Source organism: Macrotis lagotis, chromosome 3, assembly GCF_037893015.1.
Source record: "Macrotis lagotis isolate mMagLag1 chromosome 3, bilby.v1.9.chrom.fasta, whole genome shotgun sequence".
NCBI classification, from domain to species: domain Eukaryota; kingdom Metazoa; phylum Chordata; class Mammalia; order Peramelemorphia; family Peramelidae; genus Macrotis; species Macrotis lagotis.
In genome coordinates this window covers 280,824,366-280,845,415 of record NC_133660.1, presented here as the reverse complement: position 1 = coordinate 280,845,415, position 21,050 = coordinate 280,824,366, and the positions used below count along the sequence as shown (strand labels likewise).

Here is a 21,050-nt window from a genome sequence, read left to right as displayed (position 1 = left end):
GTCCTGGAGGGACAGCCACTGTTGGTGGGGCTAGCAAGACTTGGGTTCAAATTCTGTCTCCCTTATTTCCTAGGAACAAATCTTGTAGTGTGTGTACCTGAGTTGGCGTCTGCCACAGGCCTAAATGAGAAAATCAGGTTTAAAGTAGCAGCTGGGCTGTGGAGAGTGTTCTTTAGCTTCTGGTGCCCTTGAATTGAGTAAAAACTCCCCAAGAAGCTGCTTGTAAGTGGGTGTAGGGTGTGGAATGTCGGCCTGAAAGGTATTGAATTCTGGAGCCCTGGAGCTGCCCTAGATGAACAATTAAGGGACTGAATCCTGGTGGTTTTTAGAATTTCCATTTAAAAACAGTCTCCATTGATGGGTGTACCTTATGCATTTCTGAGTATTTCCCTCTTCCTTCCCTCCCTCTCTAGGAAGCCATCCTTTTGAATGAGCTTAAAGAAGGAGAAAAGGATCTCTTCTGTGGCACGTGCCCCCTTCGGTCCCCTCGGCCAGTACTTGCTTGACTCTGCACCCCTAGTTCCCTGCTTTGGCAATGAAGGAAGGTAGGTGCACCTCTACTCAGACTTGGGTCGTCTCTTCTACACAAAGGGGTCTTCCACATAGCTGTAGCTCCCCCTCAGATTGATTTCAACTTTTAACTACCTGCTTTGGGTGCGGTACCCTGCTGCACAGTTTTAGATTGAGCTACACCATTTGAAATGTCAATTTTTAAATACATTTTTATTACATAGAAGAAACTTCCCCAACTTCTTAGGTTGTAGGTATTTCCATATTTCAAAGGATCTGTGATTCTCTAGCTCCGGATGCCTCCGTCATCCTCATGTAAGAACCCAAGCACTTTAGCAGATGGTTAGGTGAGTTTTCATGAGAAATTAATGACCAGCTGTGTGGTGCTGCCCCTTTGGGCAGGGCCTGCCATCCCTGTGGCCAAACCCATCCCTGAAGGGGCCTTTCCGGTTTGTCAGGGCCTGCCGGAGCCTGTGCTCCTCAGGGAGTTGCTGGGGTCACCTCTCTGCCAAGAAGAGGCACCTGCACCAGACTGGAGGGGAGACACCCCTGTGGGAAATGATTTCCCTCCTCCTCACGTTGCAGGGGCATCGTCATCTTGAGCCTAGGAGACTCCACGGACTGGAAGGAAAGATGCCCTGGGGTAGGGGCACCCGGGCTTGTCCCTGAGGGAAGGCAGGAGTCCTGAACACCTGGGCTTTGGATGTACTCGGCTTCTCCTTGCTGGCAGACTCCCTGCCACAGGGTACTTTTCACTCCTTTCTAATTTACAGTTTCTAAGCTATTTTTGAAACAAGATAATCAAACTTGTTAAAATTCTATGTAAATAAGTAAACAGACTTACTTATAAAAGTGCTGCCTTTTAGAAAAATTATACTTTGGTTTTGTTATGAACGCAGCAATCCTTCTCCCTCTTAGCAAGTGAGTCATCTCTTAAAACAAAAAAAAAAAATTTTAAAAGGCAAAAAAAATCCTAAGCCTACTCTGAACTAGGACAAGGTGTGCCATAGTTCTCACCTGTGATCTTTCCTCTTTGCTGAGGAGGGAGAGGGGTATTTTTCCAACTCTTCTTGCTCCATGTAATTTTATAACATCGAGTTTTGTGGTGGGTTTTCTCCTCTTTCTTTGATCTCTTTGGACTGTAGGCCTAGTCATGGTGTCTCTGGGTAAAAGATGTGTACACAGGTCAGTAGTTGGGGAAAGTAGTTCCAAATTACTTTCCAGAATGACTGGATCTGTTCCAGCCTCCTCTGTCAGTGTATCCTGTGTCTGTTTTCGCTAGGCCCTTCCAGCCAGTGTTTATGTTTTTCCTTTCTTTCTACTTAACCAGTCTAATGAATGTGAAGTAGAACCACATTTGCTTTTCATTTCTTTGATCATTAGTGATTTCTAATTTTTTTAATAAAAAATTAGAGTTATAACTAACTTGGATTCTTTCCTTGAGATTTGCCTATTCATATTCTTCAGACATTAATCAATTAGGGAATGGCACTTTAAAATTTGAATCAGATCCGTATATATATATATATAAATGTGACCTTTGCCAGAAAAATTTGGCTGTTAAAAGATTTTTTTCCCCCCTCACTTACCTTTTTCCCCTTCTAATGTTGGCTTCATTGGATTTATTGGTATAAAAACTTTCAAATCGTGTGTAAATAAAAGGTGTGTTTTTTCCCTCTGGGATCCTCTCAAGTGTTTGTTTGGTCTGGCCCCCTGCCCTCCTCCATAGATCTGAAAGGTCAGGGCTTCCCTCATCCTCTCATTTGTCTGTGATACAACTGGTTATGGCAAGGTCATGGATTCATTTGGAATGGAGAGGGAGGGGTTGTTTCCATCCAATTCAGTCAGACACTGCCCAGCTCAGCCCAGCTGTTTGCCTCCTTCACAAGGAGCTGGGCTCTTGGGATCTTTAGGTTTAAGAAACTCAAGGGACTTTGATTTTAGCTTGATAGGATAGACCCCCTTCCTTCCTACCTTTTCATTATTTTCTTCGTGATTCTTAAGCTTTTGTTCTTCAGATGAATTTATTTTTTCTAATTCTGAAGCATATTCCTTTGGTAGTGTGGTATGACATCGAACATGTAATTTATGTGGTAGTATTTTTTTTTTTTATTATATTGGCTTGGCCGACCCATGAGGAGTTACCATTTCTTGTGTTTTTTAGGTCTTTATTTCCATAAACAGTATTCTAAAGTTGTATTTCTATACTTTATATTGTCTTGTCAGGGGAATCCCAAGAATTTTATACATTCTGTAGCTGCTACAAATGGATCCCTTTTTCATCTTTTCCTGCTACATTTTGTCAGCGGCAGATAGAAATGTTGATTTTTTTTAAAGAAATAATTTCCCCCCAATTACATGTTAAAATCATTTTTAATATTTTAAAAAAGTCCTGAGTTCTAAATTCTACCCATTTTCTTTCCTCCTTGAGATGTTCAGTGGTCTCATTATGCATGTGCAGTTATATACAACATTTCCATATAAGTTATTTTGAGCAAGAAGATTACAAAAAAAATGACAAAAAGTGAAAAATAACATGCTTTAGTCTGTATTCAAACAAAGGTCTGCCTCCTTTCTCTGGAGGCAGATAGCACGTTTCATCATGAACACATTGAGATTGTCTTGGATCTTCATGTTGTTGAAAAGAGCTAACTTATTCACAGTTCCTCCTCATACCATGGTGCTTTTACTGTAGATGAGGTTCTCCTGGTTCTGATCACCTCACTTTATATCAGTTTGTGTAGGTCTTTGTAGGTTTTTCTGAAATCTTCCTGCTTAGCCATTTCTTAACAGCACAGTGGTATTCCATCACAATCATTTTTCACGACTTGTTTAGCTATTCCCCAATTGATGGGCATCTCTTTGAAGAGATTCTGATTTTACATGGGTATATTTTATATCTAGCAACTTGGCTACCCAAATACAACAGCATATCTTCTACATAAAATGGTTATTGAGCTCTGTTTCTTAGGATTCATTTATCTGTACTTTTGCTGAAGTGGCTTTCTCACTGACTTTAGTCTTGATTTGGTTTATTCTCTCCTTTGTTTTTTGTTTGTCCTTCATTTTCTTTTTTTAAAAAAATATTTATTTATTTTTGAATTTTACAATTTTTTTCCCTAATCTTACTCCCCCCCCCAGTGGAAGGCAGTCTATTAGTCTTTATTGTTTCCATGCTATGCATTGATCAAAGTTGAATATAAGAGACAGCAAAATTACATAAGATAAGTTTTTTTTTTTAATTAAAGGTAATAGTCCTTGGTCTTTGTTCAAACTCCACAATTCTTTCTCTGGATACAGACGGTATCTCCCTTGCAGACAGCCCCAAATTGTCCGTGGTTGTTGCACTGATGGAATGAGCAAGACCATCAAGGTTGAACATCACCCCTGTGTCGCTGTTAGGGTGTACAATGTTTTTCTGGTTCTGCTCATCCCACTCAGCATCAGTTCATGCAAATCCCTCCAGGCTTCCCTGAATTCCCACCCCTCCTGGTTTCTAATAGAACAACAGTGTTCCATGACATACATAGACCACAGTTTGCTAAGCCATTCCCCAATTGAAGGACATTCACTTAACTTTCAATTCTTTGCCACCACAAAGAGCTGCTATGAATATTTATGTACAAGTGATGTTTTTACCCTTTTCACGATCTCTTCAGGGTATAGATCCAGTAGTGATATTGCTGGATCAAAGGGTATGCATATTTTTGTTGCCCTTTGGGCATAATTCCAAATTTCACTCCAGAAAGGTTGGATGAATTCACAGCTCCACCAACAATGTATTAGTGGCCCAGATTTCCCACAGTGGCCCAGATTTCCCACATCCCTTCCAACATTGATCATTGTCTTTTCTGGTTATATTGGCCAATCTGAGAGGTGTGAGGTGGTACCTCAGAGATGATTTAGTTTGCATTTCTCTAATAAGTAATGATTTAGATTAATTTTTCATATGACTATGGCTCGCTTTGATTTCCTCATCTGTAAATTGCCTCCACATATCCTTTGACCATTTGTCGATTGGGAAATGGCTTTTTTTTTTTTATAAATTTGACTCAGTTCTCCATATATTTTAGAAATAAGTTCTTTGTCAGATATACTAGTTGTAAAGATTATTTCCCAATTTACTACATTTCTTTTGATCTTGGCTACAGTAGTTTTGTTTATTCTCTCTCTCTTCTTGTAAGATTTTACTTTTTTTTGGAATAGCAAATGGAATTAGTGGAACCAGTGAGCCGCAGGGTCTTTTGTTCCACAGAAGCAGTCTTTTTTTTTTTTTAAGTTGGAAGAAAATTGCTCCTTTGTGATCCCTTCTCTACCAAAGTTGTGGTTCTAGATTTGTCTTGAGCTTCTGGAGGATCAATTCTTTTCAAAGATTTCTAGGAGCAAAGCCATTGGATTTGGGGATTAATGTTTACTGTGGACCTTAGGTCAGACTGAAAGCATGAGATCTACCTTACCACTCTTTACCTGACTGTAGAGTTCTTCAGAAAGTTCTTAGGATGGTCCCATGTACCTTTCTCTCTCAGTTCAAGACCTTCCTGACTTCTGTTGACTCTTCGTGAGGAAAGGATCTTGTTTGGGTCTTAAAAGGTTGCAGGTCTTTATCAGAACTGCTTCTTGGTCCAATGTCTTGGCCAGGCATTGAGACAAGCTGTAAAGATGGGCAGGGTTCCTTCCTGTATTGATATTTTTGAGGCGCCATACATCCTACCTGGAATCTTGGGATACTTTGCCTTGGCCCTCAGGGACTAAGTCTGCTAGTTTACAGTGGTCCTTGAGTGACCAAGCAAGGCTTTAATTAACAGGCTACTTAGGAAGGATATAACCTCATTGTCCCTAGATTTTCATGAGTTTGAGCTGCAGGGTTTTGTTTTTTGGTTTCCTTAAAAGATTAGCATCAAACTTGAGATGCATCTAATTAAAATCCGTTTCACTGTATGAAGTATTTCAACAATTTTTCAGTCAGTTACTCAACAGGATTCTTTGGTGTCCTTCATTTTCTCATTCATTCTTCCTCTTGGTTATAGAAGAATTTTCCACTTTTCTTTATTTAGTTTATTTAACTTTATTCAACTGTTTTCATTATATATTACCATTAATTTTAACTATTTCCTACTTACTGGTTGTTTAGATTTTCAGATTTTTACAGTTATGTAAAGCACAGCTCTGGTTCTTTGTTTTTGGTTATTGTGTATATTCCTAATGATGGAATTAGTCAAATAATATGATTACTTTTATAACATTTAATGTATAATGAGAGATTACACTTCAAAAAGAGTATTTGCATTTGCAGTTCCACCATCCATGTATATGTGTACCATAACCTTGTTAGTATTGAGTTTCTTTTTCGTTATTTTTGCCCATTTCATGAGTATGAGTTACAGGAATTCCTCAAGTCATTTTTTTTTTCAAAACTACTACCCTTTGAGTAGGATGGAAACCTAAATATTCAGAAAAAAGTCATATGATCCACATGAACTTGAAAGAACTTTGGCTTTTGTGGTAATACTGAATTCTCATCCCAAGAGTTAATGTAAAGAGTTCTTATGAAGAGGAATATTTTCAGGATGATCTGGTCACACAAGACAGGGTTTTTTGGTAGTGTTATCTTTTGCAAACAAGAAAATATAATTTAGTAAAGTGATAGTTTTTTGATGGAAAAGCTTTAAAGACAGACTAAGGGTGACTTGTTAAAAGCAGAAAACTCCCCCAAAGTTCTGGGGTGATGCCCTCTCCAGTTTATATCAGGTACTTTGAGATGGGGCTAGAGAGCCCCCAGGTACAGGGCTGGAGGGTATTTTCATGGTGTCTGGGCATGCAGAGTGAGTCATGGAGGTTTGGGGGAGATAGCCCATGTGCAGTTTGGAGACCCGAGGTGAAATTCTGGATTTTGACAACCTCTAGCAGGTTTGTTTAGACTGAGACAAAGCATAAAGTAAGGCTAGGGTTGGGTTGTGAGGAGTTTTCAAGGACAGGAGAAGCAGCCTTTGATTTTTCTCCTCAATGGGGAATAGAGCCATTGAAGATTTAAAAATCGGAGGGTGCCATTCTCAGAAGGAGTGTCTTTGAATGCCTCACAGTTGGTGAGGCCTTGAACGGAAATGGAGAGGTTGAGGAGAAGGTATGTGGAGTTTGAGTTATTATTGCTTATTAGTGATGCAATTGAGGAAAGATGGCGGCTGTGGGGTATTAAATGTGGATGAGGGATAATTCAAGTGTTGGATCCAGCATCTAGCATCCGCTCAAGTGTTGGGCCAAACCTTAAGATGAAAAGAGGAATAATTTTTGTGACTATTGTGGTGCCTGCTAGACTGCTTTTCAGAGAGGTTCTGTCAAAGGAGGTAAGCCTGGACTACAATTCACATGGAAAAGCTGGTGGTCTTGAGCGATTCAGCAGACCAGAGTTGGCATACTACAAGAAGCAGAGTGTCTGGGGATAGGGAAGTGTGGGGGAGGACCCGGCCTAGAGAGTAAAATAATAAGCCCCCTTTTAGACACTTTAAGTATCAGGTGCAGGTGGCCCAGCCAGTTGATACCCAGCAGGCAGATGGAGATGGTCCTAGAGTTCTGTTGGGAATCACTGGTGTAGAGATTGACTGAGCCCATGGAACCTGATAGAGAGCAGGCCCTGGATAGAACTTGGAGACATTCATTTTTAGGGGTAAGAAGTTACTGATAATCCAGGAAAGGGGTCTGAGGAGTGTCAGAAGGGTTGGGGCAGAGTCAGGGAGAAAAAAAGATCTAAGAGGAGGAAATAATGATGTCAAGGATGATGAAAACAGAGATAAGGTCCTCAGCAGTTAACAGGCATTAGTAACCTTTATTTCCCCCTTGCCTCCCCCCCATTTATAATTTATTTTCAATATTCTTTTTTTTTAAATTCCAAATTCTTTTCCTCTAGTCCCACCCTCCACCCATTGAGATGGCAAGCAGTATATCATTTATATGTAGGAAATCATATAAGATGTTTCCGTTTTTACCATATTGCAAAAGAAACCCAACAAATAACAAAAACCTAAGAAAAATAGAGAAAGTTAAAAAAGTCTTCTTCCAGTACATCAGTTCTCTCTGGAGAAGGAAGAGAGCATTTTTTCATCCTGAGTTCTTTGAATTTGTTGTGAATCTTTGTCCTGATTGGAATCCCTAAGTCCTTCACAGTTGATCATCTTTCTGGGTGGTTTGTTCCCCTGGCTCTGCTCCCTACACTCTGCATCTGGTCATAGAAGTCTCCCCAGGTTTTTCTGAAGCCATCCTGCACTCCATCACAAATGCTGTTTCACACTCACTCAGCCACTCCCCAGTTGGTGGGCTCCTCTCCATTTCCATTTCTTTGCTCTCTTGGGCTGCTGGCCTGGTCATGGTGCTGTTGGCTTAGAGGGTGCCCAGTCTGGCAGCCCCTTGACATTACTCTCCAGACCAGGATCCCATCAGCAGTGCCTCAGGGCCCCAGTTTTTCCACATCTCCTTGAGTGTTCCTCCTCTTTTTGTGTCATGTGAGCCAATCAGTAACCTTTGGGGTTGGGGTTTGCTTAATACAGATTTTGAACTCCCCTCCCTCCCCCAACGAAAACCCCTTTAAAAACCCCTTCTCTGGGTCCTGGGTGACTTCTTTGTTTCATCCCTGCTGCTGACTTCAGACAGCTTCTCCCATTCTCCCCCGCCATTGCCATGCCTCCATCCTTTTTCTTGTGTGTTCTTTCTTTTTGGATTTTTTCCCTTTGGTGCTCCTCTTTCTGTGGGGACTGTGTCCATTTTGTTGGTGTTTAGCTCCTTGTTGCCTTGCCCAGGGCTCTCTATAGTAGGTGTTTGTGGTTTTGAACCCGTCCTTTGATTTGCCCAATCTCAGGAATTGGAATGGAGGATGGAAGTTAGTAGAGGCTACTTTTTCTAGGAATTTGACTGGAAAAGAACAAACTTCAGATTAATAAATACTGTGGATGAGGAGGAAAAGACTGATTGAAAAAGCAAGGAAGGGAGCAGGCTCCTGGATGTAATGGGTAGGCCCATTGGAATTGGAGTGAACCATAGAGATTGTTTAAGGATATATCCCACCCCCTTCCTTTTACAAATGAGGAATCTGAAGTCTAGGGAGATTTCAGGGATTTGCCCCAAATCACAGTCCATCTTGGAAAGCCAAGTCTGGTCCTGTGACTTTCTCCTTGATTTCCCTGCTTGTAGTCCTAGCTTAGCAAGTGTCACTGGGTGGCCAACTTGTCGTTCAGCACAACTGCACTGTTCAGAGGTGGCCGTTCTTGAGTTGCCCCACAGGGCTCAGGATTTCAGGAAAGGGGCTGTTGTTTGTTTTGTTTGTTTTTCAACTACATACAATGGTAGTTTTTACCAAACAGTTTTTTGCAAGGTTTTGAGTTCGGTGATTTTTCTCCTTCCCTTCTCTGCTCCCCCTAACAGCAATCCCAATAGGCTCTGCATATGTAACCATGCTAAACATAGATTGAAGTTGAACGTCCTTGTGAGAGAAGAATCAGATCCAAAAGGAAGCAAGAAAATGTTAGAGATAACTAAATGACAATATACATAAGGCAACTTTTAAAAATTGAAGATAATAAGCTTTGGTTTTCATTTAAACTCTTCACTTCCTTCTCTCTCTCTCTCTTTTTTTAAGGTTTTTGTAAGGCAATGGGGTTAAGTGGATTGCCCAAGGCCACACAGCTAGGTAATTATTAAGTGTTTGGGACCGGATTTGAACCCAGGTCCTCCTGACTCCAAGGCCGGTGCTTTATCCACTGTGCCACCTAGCTGCGCCCCTACGCCACCTAGCTGCCCCCGCAGGGTCTGGTTCTTGCCTTTCCGGTCACTGGCCTGTGGTAGCTACCTCAGGGGCTGCCTGACCAATGTCCCTGAGGTCTCTTCTTCTGGGTCCTTGTGCTTCAGTTCCCTCCAGTTTCACCCTCGCTCTTCTGGACTCCTCTCATTCCTTCACTAGGGTGGAAACCTCCTGAGGACATTCTTAGAATGTGGTGGAGTACCTGGTTCATTCTTGGCCGGGATGGAAGAAGAGAAGACTCGCTGAGGACTCATAGCTTACAGAAGTGCAAATGCGCAGTCATTTGTGGGTGGGGGCAGTTTGGGGGATGGATTGGTGTATATAGAGATCAGCATGAAGACCTTTAGGAGCTGTGAATGAACAAATGCAAGAATTGATAATAAAGTATTGATTGCGTTCAGAGTTTGGGGCCCAAATAGGTAAGTGGAGGCAGAGGGGGAAACCTGCAGGGACATTGGTCAGAGCTTGTCTTCATGAGGGTCACTCCCCTAGGTGATGCCTGCAGTCTGAATAGTGGGGGTGTTGTTATTCTTGACCCCTTGCATCTGTAGAGGTTGTGGCCTCTCCTCACAGAGCTTGTTTCCTTCCATGATGGCTCTGGGAGCTGAGCTTGAAGTGGGCCTGGTGGTCTGGGGACTAGGGCTCTCCTGTGTTTGGTTTCTTGGACTGTCTCCCATCTGGCCAGGAGTGCCAGAGGTCATTGGGCCATCCTGGTACCTGCTGCCTTCTGTCCTGGAGACTCCAGTGGGCTGACTTGCCTGGGGCGGACTCCTTCTTTCCGGGATTCTGTCCCTGAATGAAGGAAGGGTCTGCCGTCTCCTCCTCCTGTGAATCTGCTGGCAGTAGTTCACCTCAGAAATGATGAGGCCATGATGTGGGTCAATAGACCCAAGAATATGCAGGGATGTTGTGAAGACTTAGATTGGAGCAGGTGGAGGGCTGGTTATGATGGGTGATTGAAAAGGAGGAAAAAACTGATCCAGATCAACAGGGGCACTTGGAGGGGAGCCTGGCTTCCCTTGCTCTGCTCTCCTGTCTTGGCTCTGGGAAGAGTCGGGGCTTGGATAACTGGACATTGTTCCCTCTTTCCCAGCCATTCCCTCTTTAGGAGTCCCTTAAGTGGACTCTGCTGTGCTGGCTGGACTGGCTGGGATTTCATCTGTAAGTCCTTCTCTCTCTCACTTGGACCCAAGCAGACCAAGCTCTGTATCTGTCAAGGAGTCCAGGTCCCAGAGCATTTGAAGCCAAAGCTGGTCAGGCATTGCCTTCAGTGGAACATCAGGTGTCCAGTCCTCTGGGGGCCTGCCTGGGAGGCCTGGTCATCCCTCTGCCTATTTTCTGTCTTGGTTGTGAGGAGAAAGGGGGTCAGTGATGCCACGGGGCTGTGCCCTCATCATCAGGATGTCTAGGTGTTGAAGCCTTAGGCATCTCTTAAGCTACCTGGTTGAGTTGGGCACAGAAGTCTGGACCTGGAGATGGGGAGAGCCGAGTTCAAGTCTAGTCTCGGTCATGTCTTAGGTGTGAGACCCTGGGTAAGTCACTTTACCCTGTTTGCCTCCATTTCTCATCTATAAAATCACTTGGAGAAGGAAATGGCAACAAACCCCTCCAGTATCTGCCAAGAAAACCCCAAATGGGATCTTGATGAGTTGGACAGGATAGCAGCAGCCCTCATTGAGACGCAGATTTGAGTTTGCTTTTCTGGGGATTTCCTTTGACAATTGAGCACTTGCTTAGTCTTTCAGGGGAAAAAAAGAGGATTTTAGTTTTGACTCTGTAATATAATGAAATGCATTTTTTATGGGCATTGAAGACACCCAGGCAATCACGTTTTCTTGTGTAAAATATTATTTCCAGGGTCCATTTCAGCGTGAACATTTTATCCTGGTTTGACTTGGCTTTTCTTTAGGAGTCTAAACTAGAATTGTAGAATTTATTTTTCCAAGTCTGTGGGGTTAAGTGACTTGCCCAGGGTCACAAAACGAGGTAATTAAGTGTCTGAGGCCAAATCTGAACTCAGGTCTTCCTGACTCCAGGGCCTGTGTGCTCTATCCCCTGCTCCACCCAGTCCTGAATCATGGAATTTTAATCAATATAGCATCGTGCCATGTGGGTATTTTGCCATCTCTTTTGATTATCTTGACTATTTCCTAATTTGAAATGGCTTATTTTCTAATTCTCCATTTCACTTGTGACTTCAGGGAGCTGTTGGCTGATCTTTCTCCATCCTTTAGTGGGCAGATTTGCAGCTTCTGTTTTCCTTACCTTGTAGCTTCAGAATCCTTCTTGGTCTAGGGTCAAATCTTCTCTTTCTGTTTCTCCATCTCTCTCATCCCGACCTGTTCACTTGACTGTGGTCATTCCAAGAGCCTTCGGGTTAACCAGAGAGCACCTCAGAGGCTGCCTGCTGTGGAGAAGGCTCCTGGTGGTAATAATTCAGGATGAGTAGCAAGGATGGCTTATAGCAGATGGTTGAGCTGATCAGCCCCAGTGTTAGGTTGGCATTGTGGTCAGGACAAAGAACTGGCTTAGGAGCTTCACAGAGAGATCTGGAAGGACAGGAGGATTTCAGAATTTTGAGTGATGGAGGTGGAGCAAAAGGAGGGAGAGACTGAAGTTGGAAGTGAGGAGAGCTTTGAAGAGGCAAGAAGGTTCAGGGGCCTCTGCATGCTGAGGTGCTAGGGATGAAGAAGTTTTGGGGTATACAGAATGGAAGACCAGGCCAGGTACTGAACTGTCGTTGGGGACAAAGTACAAGGCTGACTCCACGATGCTGAACTTGGTTGGACAGTCATGGAGCCATGCTCTCCAGGCTCTCCACAAATTTATCTAATCTTAACAGGGACCCTGCCATTTCCTCCATTGTTTTTTCAAGTCAGTAAGCATTTAATTTAGCTAGTACTATGTCCTAAGGCTTGAAAATGCTCCTTCAGACCATCCTTGCCCTTAAGTTTCCTTTAGAAGGAGCTGTGTGATATAATGGTAGCGGTTTAATTGGGGAGCGGGAAGAAAGTTTTAATGAACACCTTTGGAAATAATTTTGGTGTAGTATATTTTAAATTCATGGGTAATAATGGCAACATTTCTTGTTTCCAAAGGGGGGAAAATTAAATTGAACTAGAATCTGAGGTATTTTAGATAGCCTGAGACAGTTGGAAAATGGATGAATTAAATGATGTGTGAGTTATAATGGAATATTATTTCACCCACAGAAAAGGATGAGAGATGTTTTCATAGAATCCTGGGTAGTGTGAACTGATGCATAGTGAAATAAGCAAAATCAGCAGAATTTAAAGAAATTACTCATAGTGCAGAACAATTTCAAACTAAAGAATACAACTAAATAAGGACTAAGGCTTCAGAACACCTGACCTTGAGGAAATTATTTTCAGGCAAAAGGGTTGGACACAAGATGAAAAAAGTAGCCAATGGTTTTGAGACATGTTTAGTCTGGATTAATTTTGATTGTTTTACAACTCCACCCCACCTAGGTCCTTTTTGTTTTTCATTTAGAAATAGAAAGGACAAAGACAAACTTATTTCAAAAATGTAATAATCGTAATAATCTCTGCAAGGCTATTGTAACATTTAAGTGAAAAAATGCAACTAGGAACTTGGAGAGCAGCTTTGAATTGCAGGTACAGAATTATAGATAGCAGCATGGGTGATGTTTGATGTGTGCAAAGTGGTGTGGAAACTTAGCACTAAAGAAAACTGTCCTGGAACACACACACACACACACACACACACACACACACACACACCCCTTCCTTTCTTTTCTTTTTGTTTTAGGTTTTTTCCAAGGGAAATGGGGTTAAGTGGCTTGCCGGGGCCACACAGCTAGGTCATTAGTAAGTGTCTGAAGCTGGATTTGAACTCGGGTACTCCAGGGTCGGTGCTGTATCCACTGCGCCACCTAGCTGCCCCACCCCTTCCTTTCTATTGGGGCATGGCATCCCAGAAAAGGGAGATTCCTCTTCTCTATCCTAGCCAAACTTTTAGAACGGACTTTATTTCCTTATTTCCTCACTTATTTCTTTCTTGTAAACTAGCATTGAGATCCATCTCTAGCTTTAAATGGCCTTTATAAGATTACCAGTGATCCTGTAATTGCTAAATATAGTGGTCTTTTTATAGCGATCTAAGTCATGTATCCATTTGAAACTTAGTGTGGTATATGGTATGATATATTGGTCTAAAATTAATTTCTACCAGATTGCTTTCCATGTTTCTCAGCAATTTCTTTGAGTAGGATCTTTGGGTGTCTGGACCCCTCGAAGTCTTGTTTTCTGAATCTCCTAATAAATTTTTCAGTTTTTTTTAACCAGAGACATATAATTACTATTTTGTAGTGTATTTGGAAATCAAAAACAATTAAGCCCCTTTCTTTCACAGTTTTTCATTTTATTATTGAAATTCTTGATCTTTTATTCCTTTAGATGAACTTATTATTTTAGATAATTATTTTTCTAGAGGTGTGATGTAATTTGTTGGGTAGCTTGATTGGCATCACAATAAATTAATTTAGACAGTTTATTTTTATTGTTGTCTCAGCCTGACCATATATACATATAAAATATTTCTCCAATTTTTTTTGGTTGTCCTTTATTTCTATAAAGAGTGTTTTGGGGGCGGCTAGGTGGCACGATGGGTAGAACTGGCCCTGAAGTCAGGAGGACTTGAGTTCAAATCCAGCCTCAGACACTTAATAATTATCTAGCTGTGTGACCTTGGGCAAGTCACTTAATCCCATTGCCTAGCCAAAAAATACCCAACAAAAATTTTGTAGTGGTATTCACATCTTTCTATGTATGTGTGTATATGTGTATGTATGTATATATATATATGTATGTATTTATATATACATATGTATGTATGTATATATATATATATATATATGTCTTAGGAGGTAAGCTCTCAAATATTATATATTCTTTAATTACTTGGAATGTCACTTTTCTTTCCATCTCTTCCTGCTGGGTGGTCTCAGTAATGTGTAGAAATTCAACTCAGCCCTTAGATTTTGCCCATCTGACTCCCAGCTGCCTTTCCCTTCTCCTACCCTAGTTTCTTTCCTTTCATTCATCGACCTCTACTCAGGTATCCCTGGAACTTGGCCAGTCAGCTTCCCACTGGAGGCTGGACTCACTGTCCTCTCTATCGTGATTGGCACTCTCAACCTTTTGAAATGATTTCCATTGCTCTTTATCTACTTTGCCTTTACTTTGCTGTGTCCAGGTTGCCTCTTGGCAGCAGAATGGAAGGATGCTAGTTCCATAATGGGGGAATGGATTGTTGCCATTTTTATAAGAATAATAATAGTTCCAGGGCTGTTGTAAAAATCTGAGGAGATAAGAATTGTAGAGCGCTCAGCTTAGAACCGCTGCTTTGGAAGTGGGATATAAGTTAAATGTTCGCTATTCTTCCTCCTCTTGTGACTACTCTCCTCATAATCTTTGTCATCCCAGTGCCTAGCCAACCCTTCTGTTTGATTCATAAAGAGCTTCCTTTAGCTTCATCCTGTACAGAATGTGGCCAGGAGAGAATGTGAATTACCCGCCATCCCCTTTGTGCCCCCTGGACTTCTGTAAGGCAAGGCCTTTATCCCTTTAAATTGACATTGCAAAGTGCAGGGGCTAGGGTCGTGGACTGGGTGGACTGGAGATGGGACCACTCTGGAAGCCAGCAATTAGAGAATGTTTTGTTGAAAATGGGGGGCAAGTATTTGGGGATTTCCCATTAACCATGGCAGCTATGTGGCTCAGGGGGTAGAGCATGGACTCTGTAGACAGGAGGCCCCGAGTTCCAATTCAGCCTCAGACACGTGACACTTTTTAGCTGATTGACCTTGGGCAAGTCATTTGCCCTGGACTGCCTCACATCCAAGGCCCTCTCCAGTGATCCTGATCCATATCTGGCCACTGGACCCAGATATCTCTTGGAGGGAGAGAGTGAGAGAGCACAAGAGCACAGCTTCCCCTCCTCACATCCAGTTCATTTGCTTGTCTTGGGATCACCTCCCTGACATTTTGGTCTTCTTCAAAACAAAGGACAAAAACAAAATACCAAGGGAGATCAGATAACTTATACAACCACTAGGGGAGAGGAAACAGAATATACATAGCCTACATAGCCGGAGTGGACAAAACCTTTAACTTCCCTGGAAACCTTAGAATCCTCCTTCTACTATGCTATTTTTCCTGAGTAAAGTACCAGGAGGGCAGGGCCTGTCTAAAGGAGGAAGTAATTGTTTCCTGGATTAAGGAGGGCAGGACTAGTCTTCCTTTCAAAGTCTAAAGGAGGACACAGTCCTTTCCTCTCAATAGCCCAGAAAAATCAACCTTTAACCTGTACTATAGTTAACAAAACTGATTGTTATCACATTTTGACAGCTAATAGGAAGACCCATCCCCCCAAAGATTGTTGGACCTGTGGTTTTTGCTCAGTCTCCAGGTCATGGTGGTCCATGTGCCTCTGAAATGCTACTCTTTCCTCTCCATAGTTAGCCCTGTGTTACTTTGTAATTTAGATGTTGCTGTAATTATTTGGATTTTGTCCTAAAGTGTTTTAGAATTTCAAGCATCTGATGCTTTAGAACTTGGTCCTGCTGCTTTGCTCCATCTGATCCAGAGCATCTTGTGGTTGGTCTGTGCCGCCCCTACAGTCCTGACCACAGGGATCTCCCCTGTCGGCTTGGCTGCCTTTGCAAGGATAGCCTAGGTGGGATGGCTTATTGTGGCCCTGAAGTGGCATAGCCAGACAGTGCTGTCATCCAGTTAGCTGCCTCTGTGCTGGCCCAAGGGGTTGCCTTGCAGGGTCTCTAAAGGGTTGAATGAATCTGTGTTGGGGAGCTTGCATTGGGAGCAGTAGCAGACTTGGCCGGTTTTTCCTGTAGCTTTCAGATAATTTTTTTGTCAGAGCTTTTGCTGAAATTTCCGTAATGATCAGGTTGTCACTTGGCTAAAGGGTCTTACTGACTCATGGTCACTGGTGGGGGCAGGAAAACGCCTGAACTGGCCCAGCACATGTTTAGGCCACTTGCATTGGTCCCCCTTGTTGGCGCTTTCTCTGGAAGCCACAGGGTCTGCTCTGTCCTTACCTGAAGGGGCTTTGACTAATTAGGTTGAAATTGAACTTTCTCCTGGGCCCCAGATTCTGGGTTCTTTCAGGTTTGCAGGGGTCATTCTTTCCTTTGTTCCTCCCAGCCCCAGCAGGGAGATGGTGGAGGTGCTGGGGTCATTTTCCTGTTCAGGAAGTTGAGGTTAGCTTAAGTGCTGACACTTAACTCATGTCTAGTGGAGCAGTTTTGAAAAAAAACCCCAGGTCTCAGTAACTTAACTGTGGACTGCTGCTTCTTCTTGGACCCACAGGGGAGAAGTGCTGCTAACCCTTCAGCCATCCTGGAAGCCTCCCCCCTCTTGGCTGGGAAGCCAAGGTGGTGTCTGACCTGTCTCTGTTAGACGGAAGGCTTCTAAGAAGAGGAGACAGTGGCCACCTGAGACCTCCCTCTGCTTCCAAACATGGAATGAGAGGCTTGTGTGCATCTCCCATGCCGTTCTCATTTGACAGGTAAGGGTCGGGTTGTGCAGGCAGCAGGCCACAGGCCACAGCCCAGGCCTGGACCTGTTTGCTAGTTTCTGGTCACTAGTGGGAGTGGATAAAATCTCCTTTACTTTTAACCTTTTTATCTTGAGGGCTTGAACAAAGTTCGTAGCTTAGGAGGGGAGCGCTATCTGAATTCATGGTGCCCATCTTCAGCTGAACTTTGCTGGCATTCAGAAAATGTTACTTTTTCCTTGTCTCTCAGAATTCCCCACATGGACCTTTCGAAGCCTTTTTCTGTTTTCTTAACTCTGTCATGTTCTAACTCTCCCAAGAGATGAGGGTACCTCTTACCTCACTGAGGAGACCAGAAGCTCAGAGCCTGATTAACTTAGGGGAGAGGCCACCCCTCAATTTAGAAGTGAGGGAATTCAGTCTAAACTAGTAAAGTCACTTTTCCAAAGGTGGAAGATTGTAAATCACAGGTTAGGAATTCCGGCTCAACAGCCCAACCCCTCTCAGTCCAATGCAGTACTTATTCCAGGATCAAATGTGGGAGATAGAAGTTCCCTCTTTCATGCTTGTAGCTGTCTAGATCATCCCCATTTTCTCTTCTTTTTCCCTTGACAAAAGAAGAGGTATCCCTGTTTAAAGACTTGAGTGGCTCTGAGATCTTCTGAGGGTTATTAGTGTTCGGTGACCAGGAGAAATCTCCCCCGTATTCACTTGTCCTCATCCTGTTCCTTAGAGCTGCCCAGAGTCCCCAAGACTTCCAGGGTCTTGACTGTTTTGTGACTGCCACTGCCCTTGCTGGCCTCTTCTCGGTCTTTCCCTGTTTTTCCCTGATGACAGCTTGTTTTCTCCCTTCTTTTACACAATGAGCCCTGGTCTATGTAATTAGAGTCCATCTTGCTCTGCTGCTGTGTTGAAACTTCTCAGAGTATGTGGCACCTTAATTTAAACTGGGATGAGGGGAGTGCCTTTACTGAATCTTTAGATAAAGAGGTACCTTTGATTGAACAGTGGCATGGGGTCCTAAGTTGTTACTGGGGATGTGGAGAGTTGGAGGCATGTGCATGGTTTAGGAGTGGGTTTGGTGTGGGAGCCAGTCAGTGTCCCTGGTGTGATGTTAGCCAAGTCTTCCGGCCCTGAGTTTGGTCCCCCTTCCACCACACCACAGGACCTTTCTCTTTCTGATGTCTTTTGTACACTGCCCCGCCCCCCCCACCAAGCACCCAGTTTAGCCTTCCCGTAATTCATCTATTCAATATGTTCTTTTGACTTTTTTATACTGACTTAGATGAAACTTTTCTTTCAAATCTGCTTTATTCTGGGAAAAGAGTGATTCTGAATGATTTATTTTATCAACCAGAGATTGTGGGAAACCTTTGTCATTTCCCCAGGACACCCCAGAGCATGCTCTTCCTCCTGTTTGGCTTTGAGCCTAGATTGGGGTCCTCCTCTGGTGCCTGTTCAGAGCTTCTGGTCCCCGAATCACCTTGGGGACTGCCTCCTGCCTGTGCAGAGAAGGAGCTGGCAACCTGGGGGATGGATGTGGGACCCACTTTCCAGAAGGCTCAGGGCTGAGGAGTGGGCCTGTGATTATGGCTCGATGGGATGAGCCTCCCAGGCCTGTGGGAAGCTGAGCAGGTGGCAGCCTCACCCTTGCTTGAGACAAGAACTAGGAAGAGAGGCTGGCAGAGACCTGGGGGTGGGGGAGCAGCTCGCCAGTGGAGCTCCACAGATCTCCTTAGAACAGAGGAGCTGGAATTTCCTGAAGGGCTTTGCCCCTACAAACATGGCATCTGCTCCCTCGCTCAGCCCTGTAGGCTGCTCTCCAGTCTCTGACTGTGACCTCCAGAGGGGACTGGCCCCTCAGAATTAGGACAACCAGAAGAATAGACAGTGGTAGGGTTTTACTGGCCTCCAGCTGCCCTGACCCTGGGGCATGCCCCATCTCCAAGCCTGAAGACTGACTTACCCTGAAGTCCTGGAAATTGGCTCAGAAATGCTGAGAATGGCAGCTGAGGGAGTTGCCTGGGGGACCGGAGAGGCCTGAGGTCCTGGAGAGCTGGGAGGGAGGAGCCCTTGGCTCTGCTCCTCCCTTCAAAATCTCCTGTGGCTCCCTTGCACTTTTGGGAGCAAGCCCAAAAGCCTCTGCTGGGCCTTCAGAGTCTTCCAGTAGCCCCCTCCCCTTGCTTGCCAGACATTGTGCTCTTTGGTCCCTGACTCATCCCAGGACATGGGCCAATGGCTGTCCCTTGTCCCCCTGGTCCCAGAAATGCCCTCCCTTCCTCCGACTCTCCTTCCAGCCCCTGCTGCAGCCCTGCCTCGCCCAGGAAGCCACTCCTGGGCCCCTCTTGTTTCCAGTCCATCCTGTTGAGAGCCTGCTTGAACCAGGCCTGAATGCCTTCCTTGGCCAGAGCTCCTCTAGCACAGGGCTGCTTTGACCTTTCAGCAGAGAGCCTGGTGCTTGGACTATTGTTTGTGGCACCTGTGCACGGGTACCCAGCCTTGGAGTCAGGAAGACTCATTTTCCTGAGTTCAAACTGGCCTAAGACACTTCCTAGGTGGGTGACCCTGGACAAGTCACTTTTCTCTTTTTGCTTCAGTGTCCTCATCTGTAAAATGATCTAGAGAAGGAAATGATGAAAGCCCACCTGACTCGTGACCAAATGGGGCCATGAAGTCAGACACACATCACCTCAATATTCTCCCCCCCCCCCCCGCCCCGTGGAAGTTCTTTTTTTATTTGGGTTTTGAGTTTTACAATTTCCCCCCCTATTCTTGCTTCCCTCCCCCCACCCCCCATAGAAGGCAATTTGCCAGTCTTTCCATTGTTTCCGTGGTATACATTGATCCAGATTGAGTGTGATGAGAGAGAAATCACATTCTTAAGGAAGAAACAGAAAGTAAGAGAGTTAACAAGAGCAGACAGTTCTGTGGAAGTTGTAAGCCGTACAGCTCTTACCTGCAATTTTACACACTAAGGAACTTTTTGGAGCCGTTAGAAACAAATGATTTGTTTAAATTTTTTTTTCTTTTTTGTGCTTTGGAGATTTTGCAGTGAGAGCTCTGTTGGAAAGTAGCAAGAAACTCCTTGGGGTCCTCAGAGGCGCTGCTGTGGTTTCTTTTTTATTTTTTTTCCTTTCCATCTCAGGGACTGGTTTTCCATATCAACCTTAACTTATCTAGTTAGGTACAAAACAGATTTCTCCCTTTTTTCCTGTTCAGCAGAAATGGGCTGCTACAGTTCATAAAGTGGTAAAGGTGTAATTGTTCTTCCTAGTTCTGAGCCAGAAACAACGGGACATAATAGAATTGTGACTTTTTTTCTTATAGTTGAACCCTGTGTCCCTGTGTCTTCGCCCCTGCTACTCTGCTAATGCAGTAAATTGGAAGATTGCTGTTCCCAGGATACCCTGTAATGGGCAAGGAGCCACAGAGAAGAACATTTTTCTTTTAATTTTTAAGCTTTGGTTTAAAGGTAAGGCTTCTTCTATTCTCAGTTCCTTGGGGGGGAGGGGTAGAAGTCCTGAAGACCCACAGTCTTGTTGGCCATGGCAGGCGCAGGAGGTGGGCGCAGGAAGCACGGGGGAAGGCTGCTTCCCGCGGGGCTGGCTCCACCTTCTTTGAGTTTCTCAGAGTTCATGTCAGGAACCAGGAAGTGGATCCCCCCCCCCCCCGGGATGGGGGACAGTCAGGGAGCATCGTCCTTGCCTGACTGCGTCAGAGAATTTGGCTTGTGAGCTCCTTGTCTGCAGCGGCCCAGAGGCCCAAATTCCACTTTCTGAGCTTACCTTTACTGTCCTTTGGTTAATGATTATCTTACTTAGTGTGTGGGGGCTGTTTGACCCCATATGGGCGATTCCTTCTCTTCACTGGGTGTTTGGGTTGACATTGTTAGGTGTGTCTGTGTCTGTGGAAGAATCGAGTAAAGCTTCCTGCTTCCTCTGGCATGCCAGGGGAGATTTCTGCTGAGGAGCGTTACAATCCATTCCCTCTTCTCCCCTGCCCTGAATGATGTCTACTTTTGGTCACCCCGGTCCCTATTCTTGGAGGAGTTGGGGACTTCTTCCTCCCTCTCCTCTCAGATCCCATTATTCATGACACCCTGCCCAGCCTAGATCCGTCATGATTGGAGCCTATTGCTTCCTGTCTGTTCTCCCCCTCCTCCATCCCACGCATCCGTTGGGCTTTGAGACCGGCCCTG

The 21,050-nt window shown here is 44.1% G+C and overlaps 1 protein-coding gene across 5 annotated transcripts in view; it reads left to right on the top strand.

Annotated features, from left to right (window-relative positions):
• The first annotated feature begins 389 nt into the window (after positions 1 to 389).
• The window catches only part of PPP6R3 (protein phosphatase 6 regulatory subunit 3), a 76,798-nt gene continuing 56,137 nt past the window's right edge, over positions 390 to 21,050 (top strand). For 3 of the 5 annotated variants that reach the window (XM_074230899.1, XM_074230898.1, XM_074230895.1), the window contains exons 1-3: positions 390 to 545; positions 16,666 to 16,864; positions 20,180 to 20,324. The gene's annotated coding sequence lies outside the window, so the exon portion shown is untranslated. The remainder of the gene's footprint in view (positions 546 to 16,665; positions 16,865 to 20,179; positions 20,325 to 21,050) is intronic. The other 2 variants (XM_074230896.1, XM_074230897.1) reach the window with 2 other exon arrangements.